This window comes from Camelus bactrianus, chromosome 4 (genome assembly GCF_048773025.1).
Source record: "Camelus bactrianus isolate YW-2024 breed Bactrian camel chromosome 4, ASM4877302v1, whole genome shotgun sequence".
In the NCBI taxonomy this organism is placed as follows: Eukaryota; Metazoa; Chordata; class Mammalia; order Artiodactyla; family Camelidae; genus Camelus; species Camelus bactrianus.
In genome coordinates this window covers 34,155,649-34,175,300 of record NC_133542.1, presented here as the reverse complement: position 1 = coordinate 34,175,300, position 19,652 = coordinate 34,155,649, and the positions used below count along the sequence as shown (strand labels likewise).

The 19,652-nt window shown below is 38.8% G+C and overlaps 1 protein-coding gene across 1 annotated transcript in view; it reads right to left on the bottom strand.

Annotated features, from left to right (window-relative positions):
- Positions 1 to 19,652, bottom strand: part of PGM5 (phosphoglucomutase 5) — a 160,250-nt gene that overhangs the window by 87,774 nt on the left and 52,824 nt on the right. The gene's annotated exons all lie outside the window — the stretch shown is intronic.

Genomic DNA, 19,652 nt, shown 5'->3' with positions numbered 1-19,652 from the left:
AGGAACAAAGTCTCAGCTCAAGCAAGTTATCTCAAATAATAGGGTAGGATTCTGTGGGATGAAGTACTTTGTAAGCATACACTTCAGAATGAGGGCACACAAATTTTGACCACGAGGCCAAGTCTTTAAAGAAATCCAGGAAACAATGAACAACCAGGCTTCATGAGAATACACTTTTCAAAATCCTTCTCACTGGCATCCTCATCTTCCATCCTATGTGTATTTTTTTCTTTCACTTTTTCTTCTAGGTTCTGTTTTTCTTGTTACTCTGGCTCTGACTTACCTACAACTTCCAATCACTCATGACTGTCATGACCCCACCAGATCCCTTCTACTTGATGACCTAAAAGCTTCTGCTCCTGCTTAAGGGGAATTCTCACTTGGTTCTTACGTATTCAAATGACTAAATTCAAGATTATTTTAAAAGAATCTCATAGTGTTTTAATTTCCTGTTTTTGAAGAACTTTTTGCTCTGTTTCAAAGGACACTGACCAAGCTGTGAATAGGCCATATTTGAGCTGACTGTCCATCCCTGGCCTAACTTGTTATGGCTCAAATCATTTAAAAATCAAATTTATACCACTCTTTGGCACTCACCATGGTTAGGTTCCAACATCACAGAGGGATCAAAATTCTAACACTAGGCTTCATACCTCTGGCTAACTAGCTCACAGATTATTTACAAACACTCTTTTGCAGAGTAGGCCTAAAAATATCCTACCAGTGCAAATTCTAAACCACACCAGTATCAGTTGGAATAGACTTCAAATCCACTTTGATATTTGCTGTTTTAACCCAGGACTGTTTCCTTGAGGGAATCCTAGGAACTGGTGAGTACTATATTTTACAGAGGATGGTTCCAGACGTCTGCAGACTGGTTCAGTTAAGTAAGGAAAGAGCAAAATCCCCATCATTCTACCTTTCCCCTTCTTTTGGCTCTGAGCCCTTAATAAGCAGAAGGTTGAAAGAAACCAAACGAACATCTTTCCCAACCTCTTCATTTTATTTATGTATTTGATTTTTACAGGGTTCAGGGAGCAAAACGTGGCCTTTAAATGAAAGATCACCATCACAGGACTGCTATGTCTGACTTGGAACTTGATGAAAACCAAATCTGTTCATTGACCAACATGTCAAATGTGCCCTGTGCAAGTACCGGGGAATGTTTAAGAGCATAAACACCCAGCCATCAAACTGATTTGAAATGGACAAAATAAACAAAATCTGGCCTAAATGGGGGTCTGTTTAGTAATGTCTCTTAGCTTTCAAAAAGCCCTGGAAGAAAAATTCACAGCTTGAATATCTCAAAAGATCTTTCAGGGGGTTAATGGATGTGTTTATTAATCAAAGCTAAATCAGAAAGGACTTAAATTACCTTTGCTCTCGGCAATCTTTTAGAGAGGAGATTTTCATATTGGTTTGGGCAGCTCTTAACAGTTCTCTGAAATTGGGCAACATCAATTTGTAAACGTAAAGATTCATGGCCATCGGAACTCAAGGATCATCACCTGCCTTACTTCCCTCATTTCACAGAGAAGAAGCCAACACAGAGGAGGGAAAAAGCAACTTGCTCAAAGTGCACAATTAGGTAGCAGTAGAACTCAGAATAGAACCCGTGCCTTTTGGGCCAAAAGTTTTTTTCCTTTGGGGAGGGTTGTTAATTCTGCAGCAGCAATTACAATTTTGAAAGCATACTCTCTTTGATCTAGAAATTGCACTTTTAGGAGCCAATGGTATAGAAACACTAGGACAAATGTGCAAAAATCACATATACCAGGATATTCACTGCACCATTGTTTGTAGAATGAAAAACTGAAAGCAACCTACATGTTCAACAGTGGGGGAATTATTGAGTGCAAGAGTTCATTATCACGCAATGGAACAAAACAGCTGTTAAAAAGGATACAGTGTATGTAAATGTTCTGACATGGATGTTCATGACAAACTGTAGAGTGGAAAAGGGAATTTTCAGTTCAAAGAATGAGTATGACCTCATTTTTTGTTTGAAAAACAAATTAAAATTGTGTGTGCATATGTGTGTGTGTTTGTGTATGTGTGATGTCTGGAAAGCCACACGCCCTTGTTTACAGTGGTTATGTATAGAGGGAGGAATTTTAAAAAACAAAAAGTGGCACGACAAAAAGGTCCCAAGAATAATAAAATAACCTGAGAATACGTTAGTAACCCGAGGCACACTGCACTCAGGAAAGGCTCCTGGACTGCAAACAGCTCACGCCTGAGCAATGTGAATTCCCCAGGCGGACTGGATGGTGGTGGGGTGTGGGGTGGCTCTGGCTCTGCGCTGATCTCTAGCAGCCACCACCAGCCCTCTGTTCTTTGATGTGAAAAATGACGTTCTCTCCATCTTACATAAAGTGCTTTTCAAACCCAAATTTCATTCTTCCCAGCCCTCTTCCAACAAGCTGCCTCTTTCAGCTTTTCCTAGAGGGAAATTCTGGAAAACCACAGCAAAGAGTCCAGGAAAAGCCACCCTCCTTTCAAGAAGGAATAGACTCAGACTCTTCACAGTGCATTTTGCCCCTATATCTGTTACAATTCTAGGAGAAGATTGTAAATGTATTATCTGAGGTTTCTCTGAGCACACATTCCACTGCCATGGGCTTAAGAACTGTGGATAAGTTGCCTCTTTTGGAAAGCTTAACCTAAGCTAAGTAAAGCTAGGGCTTTAATAGCTGTATTAAATCCTTGTGTTCTTTTAAAAAATGCTTTTGAGACAGAGATAAAATTTATTATTATTTGAGTATTCCTAGCCTCACTTTGAACCCTGGAGGCCTCTGCTCCCCAGTAAAGATAATTTTGTCTCTGCCTGCTTAGTGTCTCCTCTTTGCCTAGCCTCTAAAGAGACTTTTTTTTTTTTTTATTTTGCCAACCTAATTGCTGGGTTCCTGTTATACAGAATAAGAGGAATGAGAAGAGGCAGGACTAGAAAGACAGAATCCAAGAGGTAAAAAAAAGAGTGGAGAGCACTGGGGAGTCATGGAAAAGAGAAAGTGGAAAAGGTTCCAGGTGGTCTCCAACAGTAAGGAAATGGAAGAGCAGGGTAATGAGAATCCTAGGTAAGATCCATACACTGGGTCCCCTTTAACATGTTCTGAGAACTGCAGGCAAAATTTAGAACCACTGTTCATCTGCTTTTGGCTGTTTCTCTGAATGTCACATTGCCCTGAGACTTGGTTACGTAAGGCCAGAATTCATTGTTCTGGAAACAGAAAAGGCAGTTTTAAGAGGAAAACTTAGAGCTATAAATGTATACACTGAGAAAAAAGAAAAGCATCAAATAAACAACCTAACATTACACACCAAGGAATTAAAAAAAAAAGAAAAACAAAAAAGTTCAAAGCTAGTAGAATGAGGGAAATAATAGAGATTTGAGCAGAAATAAGTGAAATAGAGAAAAGGAAAACAATTGAAAAGATTAAAAAAATTGAGTTGTTTCTTTGAAAAGATAAACAAAATTGACAAACCTTTAGCTAGACTCACCAATAAAAAAAGAGAGGAATCAAATAAATAAAATTATAAATGAAAAGAGGAAATATTAACAGCTGATACCACAGAAATACAAAAAGGATCATAAGAGACTACTAGGAACTTTTTGCCAGCAAATTGGATAAATTAGAAGAAATGGATAAATTCCTAGAAACATACAACCCACTGAGACTGAATCAAGAAAAAACAGAAAATCTGAACAGACCAATGAGTAAATTGTATGTGTGATGTTTTTGTACCCTTTAAATCAGTAATCAAAATCCTCCCAAGAAAGGCCCAGGGACAGATGGTTTCACTGGTGAATTACACCAAACATTTAAAGAATTAATGACGGTCATTTTCACATTCTTCCAAAAAGTTGAAGAGGAGGGAACACTTCCAAATTCATTTTATGATGCCAGGATTATCCTGACACCAAAGCTCGATAAGGACACTACAAGAAAAGAAAACCATAAGCCATTATCCCTGATGAATTTGCAGAATAGATGCAAAAATTCTCAACAAAATAGTAGCAAATCAACAGCAGTAGTAAGTTCATCAGCACATTAAAAGGATCCTGCACCTTGATCAAACGGGATCATTCCTGGGATACAAGGATAGTTCAACACATGCAAATCAATGTGATATATCACATTCATATAATGAAAGATAAAAATAATATGATCATCTTAGTTAATGCAGAGAAAGCATTTGACAAAATTCAATATCCATTCATGATAAAAACTCTTAACAAAGTGCTATAGAAGAAACTTACCTCAACATGATACAAAAAGCCCACAATTAACCTACTCAACAGTGAAAAGGTAAAAGTTTTTCCTCTAAGATCAGGAACAAGACAAGGGTGCCCATTCTCACCACTCTAATTCAACAGAGTACTGGAAGTTGTAAGCAGAGCAATCAGGCAAGAAAAAGAAACAAAAGGCATCCAAATTAGAAAGGAAAATTAAAATTTTCTCTGTTTGCAGATGACATTATCTTATACATAAGAAACTCTAAAGATTCCACCAAAATCTATTAGAACTAATGGATTCAACAAAGTTGCAGGATACAAAATCAACAAAACAATCAATTGTGTTTCTAAACACTAACAACAAACTATCTGAAAAAAATAAAGAAGACAATCCCATTTACAATAGCATCAAAGTAATAAAATGCTTATTTGTGAAATCTTAAAAAAAAAAAAAAGAAATCATTGACAGAGAGAGAGTAGATTGGTGGTTGCCAGGGGTGGAGGAAGGGTTGAGGGAAATGGGTAAAGGCAGTCAAAGGGTACAAAAATATCCAGTTATAAGATAAATTAGTTCTGAGGATGTAATGTACAGCATGGGGACTGTAGTCAGCAATACTGGGTTGTAGAATTATTAAGTTGCTAAGAGAATAGGTTTTAAAAGTTCTTAGTACAAAGGAAAAATGGTAACTATGTCAGGTGATGGATATGTTAACTAACCTTATTGTGGGAATTATTTCTCAATAAATATGTATATCAAATCATCACATTGAACACCTTAAACTTATACAATGTTATATGTCAACGGTATGTCTATAAAGCTGGAGAAAAAAAAGAACTGTGGTATAAAATTCATTGCAAAAACTATTTACTGAGAAAATTTAAATATTTGATGCATTTGTGCATAATATGATTGATTACTCTTATTTCAAATATCAAAGAACCTAAATTCAAAGAAATAATTAAGTGAGAAAATAATCTAATTAGGAAAGAACAATCATCTAAAAGTTTTCAAACTTTCTGGCTGTCTTTGTTTCTAATCATAAAAGAGACAAGATATGGAGAACTCACGTACCTATACATAAAGGTATCGGAAAGAAAATCTGAGATTTCCCTAAAAATGGGAAAGTTGAAGCCATTTTTACACCTGGAAACAACGGCGACAAGTCTCCAAATTAGATATAATATCCAGGGAAATTTGATTCCAGAAGAGTTGATGGATGTACTTAATGTCATTGGGCCTTGAGAAAACCATGACTAAATTAGGAAATAAGAATATCTGAGGGTCAGTGAGGAAAGTACATAAATGCTCTCCTAATGTTGCTCTTAATTATCTACTTCTCATACTAATGACATGCTAGAATAGATTACAAACAAAGAGGACATCTGCAAGCAGACTTTATTTTAACAGAGTAAACATTCTGGAAAGGAAAAGCATGAAATGCATTCATTTGATTATCCACAAGACACGGAGCTGTCTAGGCCCAGGGCCACAGCTCATGTACTTCCACCACAAGCATGAGAATTGGGCTATGAAACAAACAAACAGAAACACAGCCACTCTAGCGCAGGCTAGGAAATTCAGTCTGTGGAAGGATGACAAATATCTCAAGGTTATATTTAAAAAGACTATGGAGAAGACAAAAGGAAAGTGTATATTTCCAAAAGCAATAATTTTTGAGAGCTATTTCAATAATACATGCTTATTTTTCAGGGTATTTCTACATTTCAAATGAGATATCTCAAGATAACAACAGAAGTTTTTCACTTGGGTTTCGACTTTCAAATAAAGCTCAAGGGTGTTAAGAGAATAAAGTGAAAAATAACCAACCTCAGATACCCAGATACTGCTCCTCCTCCCAGCAAGACCAACACTGAGCCCTATTCTAGACCACTGCATTCTTCCCTGGGTAACAGGACTGTGACGTTCATGTCCAGCTCTGGCTGTTGTTCAAAGGATGTGGAAGACAGGATAAAAAGAAACTGTCTTAAACTGCAGCAATATAGATTATCTGTCAGAAAGATTTCAGAACTGTGATAGCCATTAAACTCTGGGATGGAGGCTGGGGAGAAAACTGTGGCCCATTCTTCTCCAGATGCTGGGACAAGTAGAATAAGTGCTCTTTAATCCAAGACGGTGTAACTCATAGGAACCAATGAAAAATTATACTTGGGGGAAATATTTCACCACATTTCATTCCAAGTATATTTTATACTATTTCATTCCAAAATGCACTTGTTTCGTTTTACTCCCCAAAACACTGACAAAGAACACTGTTAGGCAGTGAGTTTTGTCTTCTGTGGGATATAAGGCCAACAAATACTTCTTGAAGGGAGAGTATCAATTGGCAGTTTGGATTAACTCTTTGATGTAAGGCTGAGTTTTATGAACCTTGTGTTAGTAGGAAGTACCATTAAGTGTCATTTTACTGCTTTAGAATCTGGATTGATTTCTTGGTTGGTTGATTGGTTAGTTGGTTGGATGTTTGGTTGTTTTTTTTTTTTTTTTAACAATTGATTGTATTTACTCTTAACAGAAATTAAGAAAAATGCAAACTCCCCACACTAGGCATGTATTTAGTTTAATTAGAACTGTCTCATTTCAGAGGCAGAGAATTAATATTTGCTTGAGACCCTTAAGGTGATAATGGAAACTAATACATACTAAAAGCCTACTGTGTGCTAGGAACTGCTCTAAATGCTGTAGAGCAGTGCTTCATATAATACTTACAGCAAGACTGGTATAATCCTTACAACAGTACAATTATTGAAGCAGACCCTAAAGTATTTAATCTATATACCTTGGACCACTGGACGAATCTAAACCAAGACAATTTCCATCTTCATTTTGCAGATGAGGAAAGCAAAGGACAGAAAGGCTAGAAGATTTGTCCAAAATTACCCAACTAGTAAGTAACAGCGTTGGCATTTGAACTCAGCACTGCACCACTGGTTCCACCTCCCCAGTTATGTGGCAGTGAGTCTACACAGGAAATCTGAATTGTGGGGAGCATTCTCCATAACACAGATACTCATAGAAATTCCACAAGTTTCATCGGATTTATGTGCATGTGAGGCTGCAGAATGTGAAAGACAGAGATAGCAACTTCTGGGGGAAACTGGGTCTCTAGCAGCTGCTCTGAATTAACTTTAAGGGCCAACATTAAGAAACGAGAAGCACAGAGCAGAGTTTCCTCTAGCAGGCACTCCTGGAAATCCTGATTCCATATAGAATCACAAACTCCAGATCTATATTTCCATACTCCTGACAGGTTGTTAGCTTGCAGCTGAAACAGAAGATGTGATCTTGGCTCAGGGGAAACAGGAAATTAGCATGTCTGCCCGAAAGCCAGTCAACAGAGGCAAAGAAAGAAATACACACAGGCAGTTCTGAAATAGGAGCTGAAATGAAAAAGTTGGAAAGAATTTGCTTATCAGTATAAATTTGGGATAATGAAACCATCCATGGATAGTCGACAATAAATCAAACACCTACCAAACCTCTAACTACATCTGCACATATGAAATTGCAACCAATACCTCATGCAAGACACCTGTGCTATATCCATCTTCCTGCTGACACTTAAAACTTGTGGGTCGTTCGTACTGTCTAAAAGGTAGGATATCTCTCTAGTCTCAGAGATAAACATTGTTTAAGTGACAATATGGGGCAAATATCTTGCTGGTCAAATTAGAACAATTAATAAATATTATCAGAGTTTCATTTGAATTTGATAATATTTATCAAACCTTATTTATTTAGTCCAAGAACATTTATTTTTAAACTCTACAGATGATAGGACCACAATGCATAATAAAGTGTATAATTTTTTAGCCAAATTTGAGGAGCTCTTTAACAGAGCATAAAAGGAGAACCACAATGTTCTAAATCCTAAAGAGGACTCCAAACCATTGCTCAATGGTGAGAAGTCCAACATGAAACAATCTGGGGTCTGAAAAAACACGTTTGAGTTCTCTGAGGGTTTCCACAGAAAACAACAGTAATTAGAATTCTGGAGCAGAGCTGCCCTCTTTGACAATCTCTGCCCTCAGAGTTCAAGCAACACCAATGCTACAAGAGGCTTCATACTAGACTCAAGATTGGCTTTCAGCCAGCCTTTAAGAAATTACATAGACTCCCAAGGAATCAGTTGCAAAACAACTCAGAGTCTGAGGCCAAGGAAATTTTTTCATTACTGTTTACTCAATTTTTACTCCCCTTATCAAAGTTTTCCAGCAAGAGACAAGTGGCATACATACGCTATTTAGACACAGACTTATTCACACACCAATCAAAAGCTCAGAACTCTGATCTTTCCTGAATTGGCCAGAGACCCCCAGCATCCATGCCCACAGCAGGTGGCCTTATGATGCTCAATAGGCTCAAACAGGGATTTTCTGCTCCGGAGGGGATTTGGAAACCCTCCCTACACCCGCTGTGTCAAGGAACTCTGTTTTCACATCCTGGCTCTCACAGCGCAGTCTGGAGTTCTCTGATACAGGATATGGTTATCCAGCAACACAGCAGAAGCCCCTTCTGTCATCTCAACCTCTGTAACGAGAGCTTGGTTACAGAATGGCAGGTATTAGGGGTAGATGATTAAAATATTTGACCAGAGCAAGAGCCTTCCTTGAAATCATATTACATGGGTCAGGACAGCTCCACCCCTTAACCCCGTCTCAGGGAATTCGCAGACTAAAGACCAAAGTCTTCCACTCCCACTGGGAACTCTGTCTTAGGGCAATGAGGCCACCTGCGCTGCATCTGCCTTTCTCTCTAGTTTCTAACACCAGTGTCTGCCATTTTTAACAACTCTTTGATGAATGTATGTTTGGGCAGGTCAGGTGACCGTTAGGAGCCTATCCTGTATTAGCCATCTGCTCAGTTAATTTCCACTGAACAAGCACACCCTGAGATCTTATGACAGGCCAGGCCACGCTGGGATGCAAAGATGATTAAGGCGCCATCCTGCCCTGGAGGACCCTGTAGTGTAAGGGGAGGCCACATAATTCAATTGTTTTGATAGAGCCTAAAGATGGAAATATGGCCACCAAATGTGGATTCCAAATCCTGCTGGCTGCTTTCAAGAGGGCATTGAAGCATTCTCTGACATTCTAGGAAAGTTACCAAAGGGAGGGGTATTTGGATGAAGGAAAAGCTCAAAAGACAGGACAGATAAAAAACGTTCATTCACTTTGACTCCATAATCCCTCTTCTGGAACTAGTCCCAGAGAAATTGGTCAAAAAAAAAAAAAAAAAAAAGCCTAAATGTAGAAAGATGTTTTTCACCGTATTACTATAATAGGGAACAACTGTAAACCATTTAAATGTCCATCAATAGAAGAAAAGCTAGTAAATTATAGCACAACCTAATGTTAAATGTAAAAAGTAGGACACGAATTTGTAGAAGGTACTGTGACTGGAACCACAGATACATAAACAAAGATCAGAAAGGAACTAAAGGTAATTACACAGATGTATAAGGAAACTGCAAGCTTCTTTTACATATCCTTTGGTTGGATACTCCCAACAACCCTGGGAGATACTATGAACCACATTTTTTAATGATTCTGAACCACATTTTTTTAGTGCCTGAGGAATGGAGATTGTGCAGGATATGTGACTTGTCCAAGGTCAGCACAGAAAACTTAAACACAAGAAAGACACCTAATCTCAAAGTCCTTTCCATCACACTACTCTGTTTCTGCAAAAATGAGAATTGTTGCTGGGTTAGTATATGTGAAATATTTGCTAATTGTAAATTATCAGTATACATTGTTCGATAATTTAAAGTGCTTTCAGTAGTAAATTTAACTGTTAAAAACGTATCTAGAGTAACACAGAGGTGTTTCACACACCAGATAACAACAAAAATCAATTTTTCTGAGAACTAGGAGGTGTTTCTTTTTTATCTAAAACTGAAAATCAGGAAAATGCAAATCCTAGTCTGCTTACAATACAAATTCATCTTGATCCCAAGTGAAGAAAGTTACTTTGGGCATTCCTTGTCCTTTTTGTGTCCTGGGTTTACCGACAGTGAAAAGTTAAAACTTTGCTTTAAATTATAAAGTCAATAAAAGTTGCTAAGGCGTTATCATACTGTTTGACCAAGTAATACAATTGCTTCAAGATGGTTCCCCTCCCACATACCAAGCAGAAAATAATTTTATCCGAATGTCTAGCATGGAGCTGTGCTGTATTAAAGATATTTCTGGAATTTGGGGATCTTAACTCCAAAATAGGACAATGCTTAGGATAGGATTTGATCCAATCCCAACATTCTCTAACAGTATGCTCTTGACTTTTTCTCTCCATTATGTATATTAAGGAATGAAACATCAAATATACATTTGCAAAATTCCAAGTCCACGTCCTCCAAGACTCAGGCACAATTGAAAGGCTGTGGAGCAATAGGACCTTGGAATCTGCATTACTCAGCACTTTACTCTCTCCCCCTTTCATGGTGGATTGGATTGTTATGACATCATTAACCAGATGGGACACTTTCACCAAGAGCTTTGCCTGTCATCTTTTGAAAACAATGTGGCTATTTGGGTGTTTCTACTGTGTCATCAAGGGAGTTGCCTCTCTTGCCTTCCTCTTGCTGGTTTTTTCTCACTGAAGTTTTGATGTAGAAGTTTGATGACTCTTGCTTGTTCCTAAGCTTGTCCTTTTGTCTGCCAAAGTGCAGAAAACAAGAATGAGGTGACCCTGACTAGAAAGAGCATACAGAGAAATTCTCAAAACAAACAAACAAACAAAAAACCCCTCATTATAAATCGTGAATTAATTACTTATTTGGAATAAGAAACCTCACTTTTTAATTTAAGTATAGGTTGATTTACAATATTGTGGTAGTTTCAGGTATACAGAAAAGTGATTCAGTTGTACATATACATGTATTTTTTTTCAGATTCTTTTCCATTAAAGGTTATTAAGAGATACTGGTAATAGTTCCCTATGCTATAGAGTAGGTCCTTGTTGTTTGTTTATCTGTTTTACATACAGTGGTGCATATCTGTTAATCCCAAACTCCTAATTTATCCCTCTCTCTGCCTCTCCCCTTTGGAAACCCTAAATTTGTTTCCTATGTTTGTGAGTCTGTTTCTGCTTTGTATCACTATTTTAGACTCCACATGTAAGTGACAGCATATGATATTTGTCTTTCTCTGACTTATTTCACCTAATATGATAATCTCTAGGTCCATCCATGTTGCTGCAAATGGCATTATTTCATTTGAGTAGTATAGCTGAGTAGTATTTCATTGTGTATATATACATACATATACCACAACTTCTTTTTCTAATCATCTGTTGGACACTTAAGTTGCTTCCATGTCTTGGCTACTTTAAATAATGCTGCTGTGAACACTGGGGCACATGTACCTTTTCGAATTAGAGTTTTCTCCAGAAATATGCCCAGGAGTAGGATTGCTAGATCATATGGTAAGTCTATTTTTAGTTTTTTAAGGAATCTCCAAACTGTTTTCTATAGTGGTTACACCAAATTACATTCCCACCAACAGTGTCAGAGGGTTCCTTTTTCTCTACACCCTCTCCAACATTTATCATTTGTGGACTGTTGAATGATGACCATTCTGACCAGTATGAGGTGATACCTCATTGTAGTTTTGATTTGCATTTCTCTGATAACTAGTGATGCTGAGCATCTTTTGATGTGCCTATTGGCCATCTGTCTTCTTTGCAGAAATATCTATTTAGGTCATTTTTTGACTGAGTTAAGATGTTTTTTAATGAACAGCAAATGAATAGCTAGAGACTTGCATTAAATTTGCGTTGCCAGAAATGTGTTTAGTCACCTAATAACATTAATTTCAGATAAAGAAGGAAGGTCAATTTTGGACATTAGAAGACATATCTGAGTAGAGAGGGCAACTTGAAATGAGACTGTCAGATTTTGGAAGGGATCTTTTAAATCAAATAGTTCAACCTCCCTCCTAATAAAAAATCCTTCCTGTAAAATCTATGACAATGAAGCCAACTAGCTTCTGTGCATTTCAGAGCTTCCATTTCAAGGACGTCCATTTAATTCCTTTGCAGAGAAGAGTTAACAATTAAAGTTTCTCTTATATTGAATCAAATTTTGTGTCTCCCTAAAATTTCTACCAGCATCTGCCCTCTGATAAAACAGAGAATAAACTCGTAGGTTAGGATCTCTCTCAAGTGATTCCCAAGGAACCCTACTGCCCTAAGAGACGTTAGTAGCTGCACCTGGGTTGGCAGTTCTTTGCTCAGATAAGTTTGGGAAAGACTGCATTCTGTACCCCTCTATTGGAGAATCACAGCAACCTGTTAAAAGCTGTGAAAGGTTCTTTTTTTTAAGAAACAACAAACCCTATTCTATCTTTAATTCATCCTTTTTCAAACTTATCTTGTTTATGGGACCTCTCTGCCTTGATCTGGAATACCCATTAATGTTTCTCACAAGCAGTGTTCTAAGAAACACTGTGGGAATTGCAAGACTAGGTCTTTTCTTTGGTAAACATCTCTGGTTTTGCCAAGAGCTCCTCATGGGGATAATTTCCAGACACTTCACCATCCTTGTTCATCTGAGATCGGGCGTGCAAGAAAGGCAGATGTGGGAAGGGAGGAGTGAGAAGAGGAGTTCTGAAATGATAGTAGGAGAGAAATGACCACAAACTGCATCTCTTTCTAATTTTGTCAAGGGACATGGCAGCAGTGACTGGATAAGTTTGAAAGTAAACTCAGCCTCCTTAAATTCAGCCCCATCTTCCCCATTTAGGTTAATTCTGTCTCCTTAATGCTTTCCTGTTTCCTATCCACTCTGTTCTTCCCATGGCAAGGAGAGCAGAAAGAGAAGAAGGAGGTAGAGTTACACATATGCATATCACAGTTTTCCTGTTCAAAATGTGGTGTAGTATTTGAGGACAGTCTCTAATTATTCATGGAATGCTAATGGGTCTTCAAGGACCTCAGCCTCCAAAGAAAAGTGAGAGTAAAATAAATCACCTGCATGAAAGTGTTTATCACTCTCATATTATTGCTGATTCAGATCTCAACCATGCAAAGCTTTTCAGTCCTGCTCCTTAGAACCTTCTCCCTTCAAAGGAGTTGTGCCACCCTAGAACTTTGCTACTTTTAAATTCAGATTATTGTGTATGTGTTTTTAAGTATTTTTGCCTTCATAGAATGCTTTTATCCTATTACTTATTTTTCTATCCGTATGCTAATTTATTTTATTTTCCTTAATTATCTCATCTACATGTTTACATTTTTTACCCTCTTAAATGGGGAAGAGGGACCACCAGAGCATGAAAAGAATCTTGACTATCAGTTGTGCTACCAAGAGGGAGGAGGTAGGGAGCTTTCGCCCCACCCTCATTATCTCCTTCAATCCCTCTCAATAATTTAACTAAATGAGAACAAAAACTGAGTCCTGGCTGTGCAAATGAAGTTTCAAGACAATTCCTCTAGACCCCTTCTGTAAAGATTATGGTAACTACCCACCCCCCATACAGACTTTTTGAAACCAATTGGTGTTATTAAACACCTTGTTAAGTCATCAAATCATTATTTTGTCATTGTTGGGGATTTTTCCTCTTACTAGCTCTGTCAAAAGTTAGGAGAATTACAGTAAGTTTTCTCACTTCTATACAGTTTCCCCCCAAATTATTGCATATTTAAGAATATTTACCTATTTTGATGTTGTTATTTGATGTGTAATGATTTACTCATGACAGTTATTTGAAAACAATAAAAATCATCTTCATTGCTTTGCCATTTTCTTACCTTGATTTTTGCTTCTCTTTCTTTTCTCCTAATTTTTTTATATATCTTTGCCTGTTTTACTTTTAACCATTTAAACTCCCTTCTGAGAGTCCTTGTCCTTTAAAAAGATGTATTAATTCTTTTATATTATAATCCATCCATGGGCACAAATCAGGGACTTCTTTCTGTCACCTTGCTCTGTACTTTCTGTACCTTTATACTTGTTTGCTAATTCTGTCTACTGCTATAGGGACTCAGTTTTACTGCTTTTATTTTCTTCAGTGATTTGGCAGGAGTACATCCCATTCTTAATTCTATTTGTAGTTTATTCACTCCATACATATTTGTTGAATACTTACAATATGCAGGTACTGGACCACCTGCTTTAAACTTCAAAAAAAATTATAATTAGAACACAATGTTTTAAAGTAAGGTTAGGAGTAATTTCTCTTACACACTGATACTTTAAAAGGTTGGCATTTTGATCATTTAATCACAACCTTTAATTGCTCATCTCCATTCTCAGTATAGCTAATGTAAGCTAAGCTAAAACTCATCACTTGACTCTCGTACTTGTTCTGAATCTCAATACAGATGTTTTTAAGCCTTTCCCCAGATGCAACTGAAATGTTAAGATCTGAGGGACGAAAAACAAATGTAGAACTGTCTAACATTTTAAGACCCAAAGAATTCTTAACACACTGTTTCAACGGCTTTTGGAATTGGAAAGCCTATTAATCACAGAGTACAGTGCAGTGATTTAAAGTCATCTCAGACCCTTCCATGATTAAGAACTTTGGAAATTACATCCTATAAGGATTTTTTTAAAGACATGATGACTCAAAATAAGATAACATATAAGCAGAACTCAGAATTAATCATATGTAAATGCAATATTAATGAACCCAGATTTAGATTATAATCTCTCTCAGTATGATTTCTGGAAAATCAAGCTTGAGTTTTTATTTCATTCGTGTTTATTGCATGATGGTATTGATCTTATCCCAGTTTATAGATCCAAGCTGAGATATGGCAAACTCAGGCACTATAAAACATCTGGTTGATTACTCTAAAGTTTTACAGAAGGATTTTAAGGAGAAAAACTTGTTAACCAAAATTTCAAAAAATCTGTTCCAAGACATTAGATCCCAAACTTCGCTTAACTGCTTATTTTAATTAAGTGTTTAAACAGATTCAGAGTACATTCAAAACAGTCACCCTGTTTTAAAATAGGGTAACTAAATTTACAGACCTATAGTTTGCTAAACATTCATTTTAAATTCTATATCATCTTTCTTCTCTACAAATTGCTGGTACTCATGTCTTAATCTAATATTCTCCTTTGAAGCAAATATCTTGTATCAGTCAGGGTCCAATTAGGAAAGAAGAATCCACTCTAGGTATCTCAAGCAGTAGGAATTTAATATGGAGAATCAGCTCCCAGGAGATGGAGTAGTGAGCAGCCAAGCAGAAGAGAGTGAGATCACCCAGAGCTCTGCAATATCAGGAAATGGCCACAACCTTCAGGGCTGCAGGAACAACAAGAGGAACGCAGATGCTGCAGCCATCCAAAAGGAACTAGCTCCTCACCTCTGGGGTGAGAAAGGAAGCTGGCGGCAGACAAGGGCCTAGGAAATGGAGCTCCTGAGATACAGGGCAGAGCAAGGGAAAAGCAGTGAATGGATCTTAGTGCACAAGTGAAAATGACCAGAACACATCTTAATTCATACTTGTCACCTTATGTCCTCTGTCATGGACACAAGCACCCACATGTGCACAAATGTGTGCACATAAACGCACATGCACTCATACACACATACACATAGCACATTATTCATTCATCTGTCTTTCCTCAGTCTCGCCTTCCAGAGAAGAAATTATCCATGACCAAAGCATGAATCCCAAGTTAATATAACTTCTTTCAAAACTTCTATGATCATCATAAAAACTTAAACTTCTGTAACACTCCACTGTTTCATAGCACATTCAAAACCATCCATGCATTTTTATTTCAGTTTTCACAGCCACCACATGAGGCAATTCATGTATTAACATCCTCATTTTACAAATTTGGAAATTTAGAAAGATTAAGGTATCTGACTAATGTATTGCAGAGTTAGGTCTAACGTCTCGGAATCTTCAGGCACCAAGACCAGAATCTTTATCTTCTGCCTACTGAAGAGTGCCTGAAGGTCACAGGTGAGCAAAGTAAGATCTCTAGGCTCTAAGTCACCATACCTGTCTGTAGACTAATAAAGGAGGCTATACTAAATTAATCACAGGAAATACTCAGCCTCTCTTAATTAACTTTATGCTACAAGTTACCCATTTTCTGACACAAATGAACTTATTTACAAAATAGAAAAAGACTCACAAACATAGAAAACAAACTTATGGTTATGGGGGAATAGAGAAGGGTGGAGGGATAAATTAGGAGTTTGGGATTTGCAGATACTAACTACTGTATATAAAACAGATAAACAACAAGGTCCTTTTGTATAGCACAGGGAACTATTTTCAGTACCTTGTAATAGCCTATCATGAAACAGAATATGAAGAGCAATAAAAATATGTATAACTGAATCACTATCCTGTACAGCAGAAATTAACACAACATTGTGAACTGACTATAATTAAAAAAGCTACCTATTTTAAGAAAAGTTCATCATAGCAATAATTTGTACAGTGTATGACAGCTTCCAAAGTGCTCCCCATTTCCTTGTTCAATTGATAATATTCCTGAAATATATCATGATAACTAGCCCGTATCTAAATTGCAGGCATTGTAAGTGAATAAGCTCAAGGTCAGTGGGGCTTTTTTTTTTTTTAATTCCTCACAGATAATATGAATTTTGTGATCTACTGCATGAATTCAAAGGGATCCGTTTCCTTCGTTTGAACTCAAAATCACAATTAGAGGCTTTTTCTTCAAATGTGACCTATTTCTGACTATTTTCCCTGACCCACAAAACTCACAGACCACAAAGCAGCTCTGACTCTATTTGGAACACACCACACCTCAGAGGTTTGCCGCTGGGAGTAACACAGCTCCAAGGTCTTCAGAGTCCCAGCGTGAGGGTTGGACTGTACCTGCCACCGGTAATGCAGGAATGGCCAATCCCATTAAATAGCTGGGACTCCTCCTGGTGTACATGTGCATAGAGTGTTTGATAGTAACCCGATGGAGTCTAAACAGTGACAGCTCTAACTACTGAAATTAAGGCACTTTCCATGCATCTAGCAACTATTCTTAAGCGGGTCTACATATCCAAGGCTGCCACATCGTTCAGTACGGAGCATCAGAGCCTGACTGGAATCTGACTGTAACAGTCTTCTGGCAGGGCTAGCACTCAGAAGAACGGAGAGGACTTCTCAACAACGTGAAACCCTGACAGAATTATCACAGGAGGAGAAAGGGCCATTTCAAGAGACAGAAAGCCTGTCCTAGTTGTGACACCAAAATCCTCTCGTTTCTGTTATGAAAACGTTCTGTTTGGGCTCTGAGAATATGCAGAGGGCATGCTTCCGTGTGTGTGACTGACATTTCCAGACAGGGAGCATTTAAAGGCTAAGGAAAAAGAACAGTGAGTACTGGTTCCCATGAAAGGCTTCTCAACAGGGCTAAGTGCCTGAGGAGATGATTTGCAGAAGTGCTGTGGGAGCCTCCCAGGTCACACTTCCTCTCCCAGGTCCTTTCAAGCATGGCTGCGTCAAGCTCAGCTTTGAAATGCCCAGCGGGGTCTGAAGCAACACCCACTGTGGCCCTGGTGGACGCAAATCTCCCCAGGCACAGCTCCACACACAACCAACTCCTTCCAATCAAGACACCCTTCTCAGTGGGGAGGGTACAGCTCGTGGTGGAGCGCATGCTTAGCATGCAGGAGGTCTTGGGTTCAATCCCCAGCATCTCCATTAAAATAAACAAACATTTAAATAAATAAATAAATTTAATTACCTCCTTTCCTCCACTAAAAAAGGTTTCTTTTCTCTGTCTGGACACCTAGCTGGTGGTAGAAATGCAGAAGAAACAACACTGAGGTCAGGGAGCTGTTCATTAAATCTATGTGTGTTTTACTGTTTTGCCCAGAAAATGTCCAGTGATAAGTACTCCATATATTTGCTGAAAATTATGAGCAGACAGAAAACTTTAAAACTTAAAAAAAAAAAACCTCAAGACATTATATCTCCTGTTTCTCTTCTGGCTCAGACCGTTGAAACTACCTGTAACAGTGCCTTTATCTCCCTCCTAATTAAAGAAATAATATGCAATGGAATTGAGATTGATTATGTATTATATTAAATGATATTAATTTGGTACGATTTCTTTCATCTGATTTTCCTGTCAAAATCCCAAAGCAGGGGTTTATTTCTATGCACATGGAGGAGGTGGGGGAGAGGCACTTGGTAAAGTAGTAAGTGAAAGTTACAACCACTGTAAAACAGGCCACCAAATCCTTACCACGCTCTCTTTTTTCAATGGACCCTAAGCTCACATAAGTCGGATTCCTCTGGCTGGATCAGTCTGCCCTCTGAACTTCCATCTGCCCACACCTCCTCTTCCCTCCCTTGGACTCTGACACCCAAATCCAGAGGCTGTGGGTTGGTAGGAGGGGGGTCCAGGCAGGCAACCTGGTGGGGGTGGGGGTGTTCCAAAGGGAAAGAGAAGAGGACCTTGACAAGGGGGCCGGTCATGCCCCACTCCTAGCAGCCAGCTGATAAAACCGACTCCCCTGGGCTCAGACAGGATTAGGTGAGGTGCCACCAGAGGCACAGCCCCTCGCAGGGCCGGCGCTGTGAGTCATCTGGACAAAGAGCAGAGGCAAGGTGAGAGGAACAGAAGCCGCCTGCAGTGGCAATGCGGAGCCCAGTTCTCTTCTTTCCTGAACACAAGGCATCCTTTCTTTCATCGCCCTTTCAGCTCAGGACAAGTTATCAGTGACGGGGTCTGATTTCCAAAGCGCTTCTCTCTCACACCCTCAATGCGACAGGATGTTAACCAAAAGGTCTGTGAGCTAAAAATAAGACCACTTGTCTATCAAGCGGAGCCCAGGGGCAAAGCCGGGTTCAGAGCCCGAGAGGCTTTTTGTTAAGCCAAGCAGAATGGGAGGACACAGAAACCCCACAGGGCAAATTCTCAGGGGATGCCTTCCTCCGAGCTCATAGAGGTAGATAAAGAAGCATTCCAGTGGATTTGCCCTGTGAAGTGGGGCACTGGGGTTTGGCAGGCAGGTAGGACCTCTGGAGTTCAAATAAGCCCGCGGTGCCTTCGGTCAAACACAGCAGAACAAAACAAGGGACCCTGCAAGCAGGTGAGCACGAGACAGTAATCCGGGGGGGAGAGAGAGCAGAACCAAGTGGAGAGAAAGGGCTTCCATGACGCCAAGAAGAACAACTCTGGCTCCTGTCAGGGCAGAAACAGGGCAAAAAGGAGAGATCAAAGGCAGGAGGATGAATTCCCTCTCCTGGCTGGTGTCAGAAAAGGCTCTGGCAACGGTGTGTCTCCAATGAAGTGTAAACCAGGCAGGCAGCGGTTACTGCCGGAGGTTCTGTAACACAGACAGTAAAATTAAAGTAGCCATGAAGCCAACGGCAGGGGAGAGACATGGTCCAACCGAGGCAGAGCTGAGAGGCTTTTCCCAGCTTCCTCCAAGGTCTGGCAGATACCAT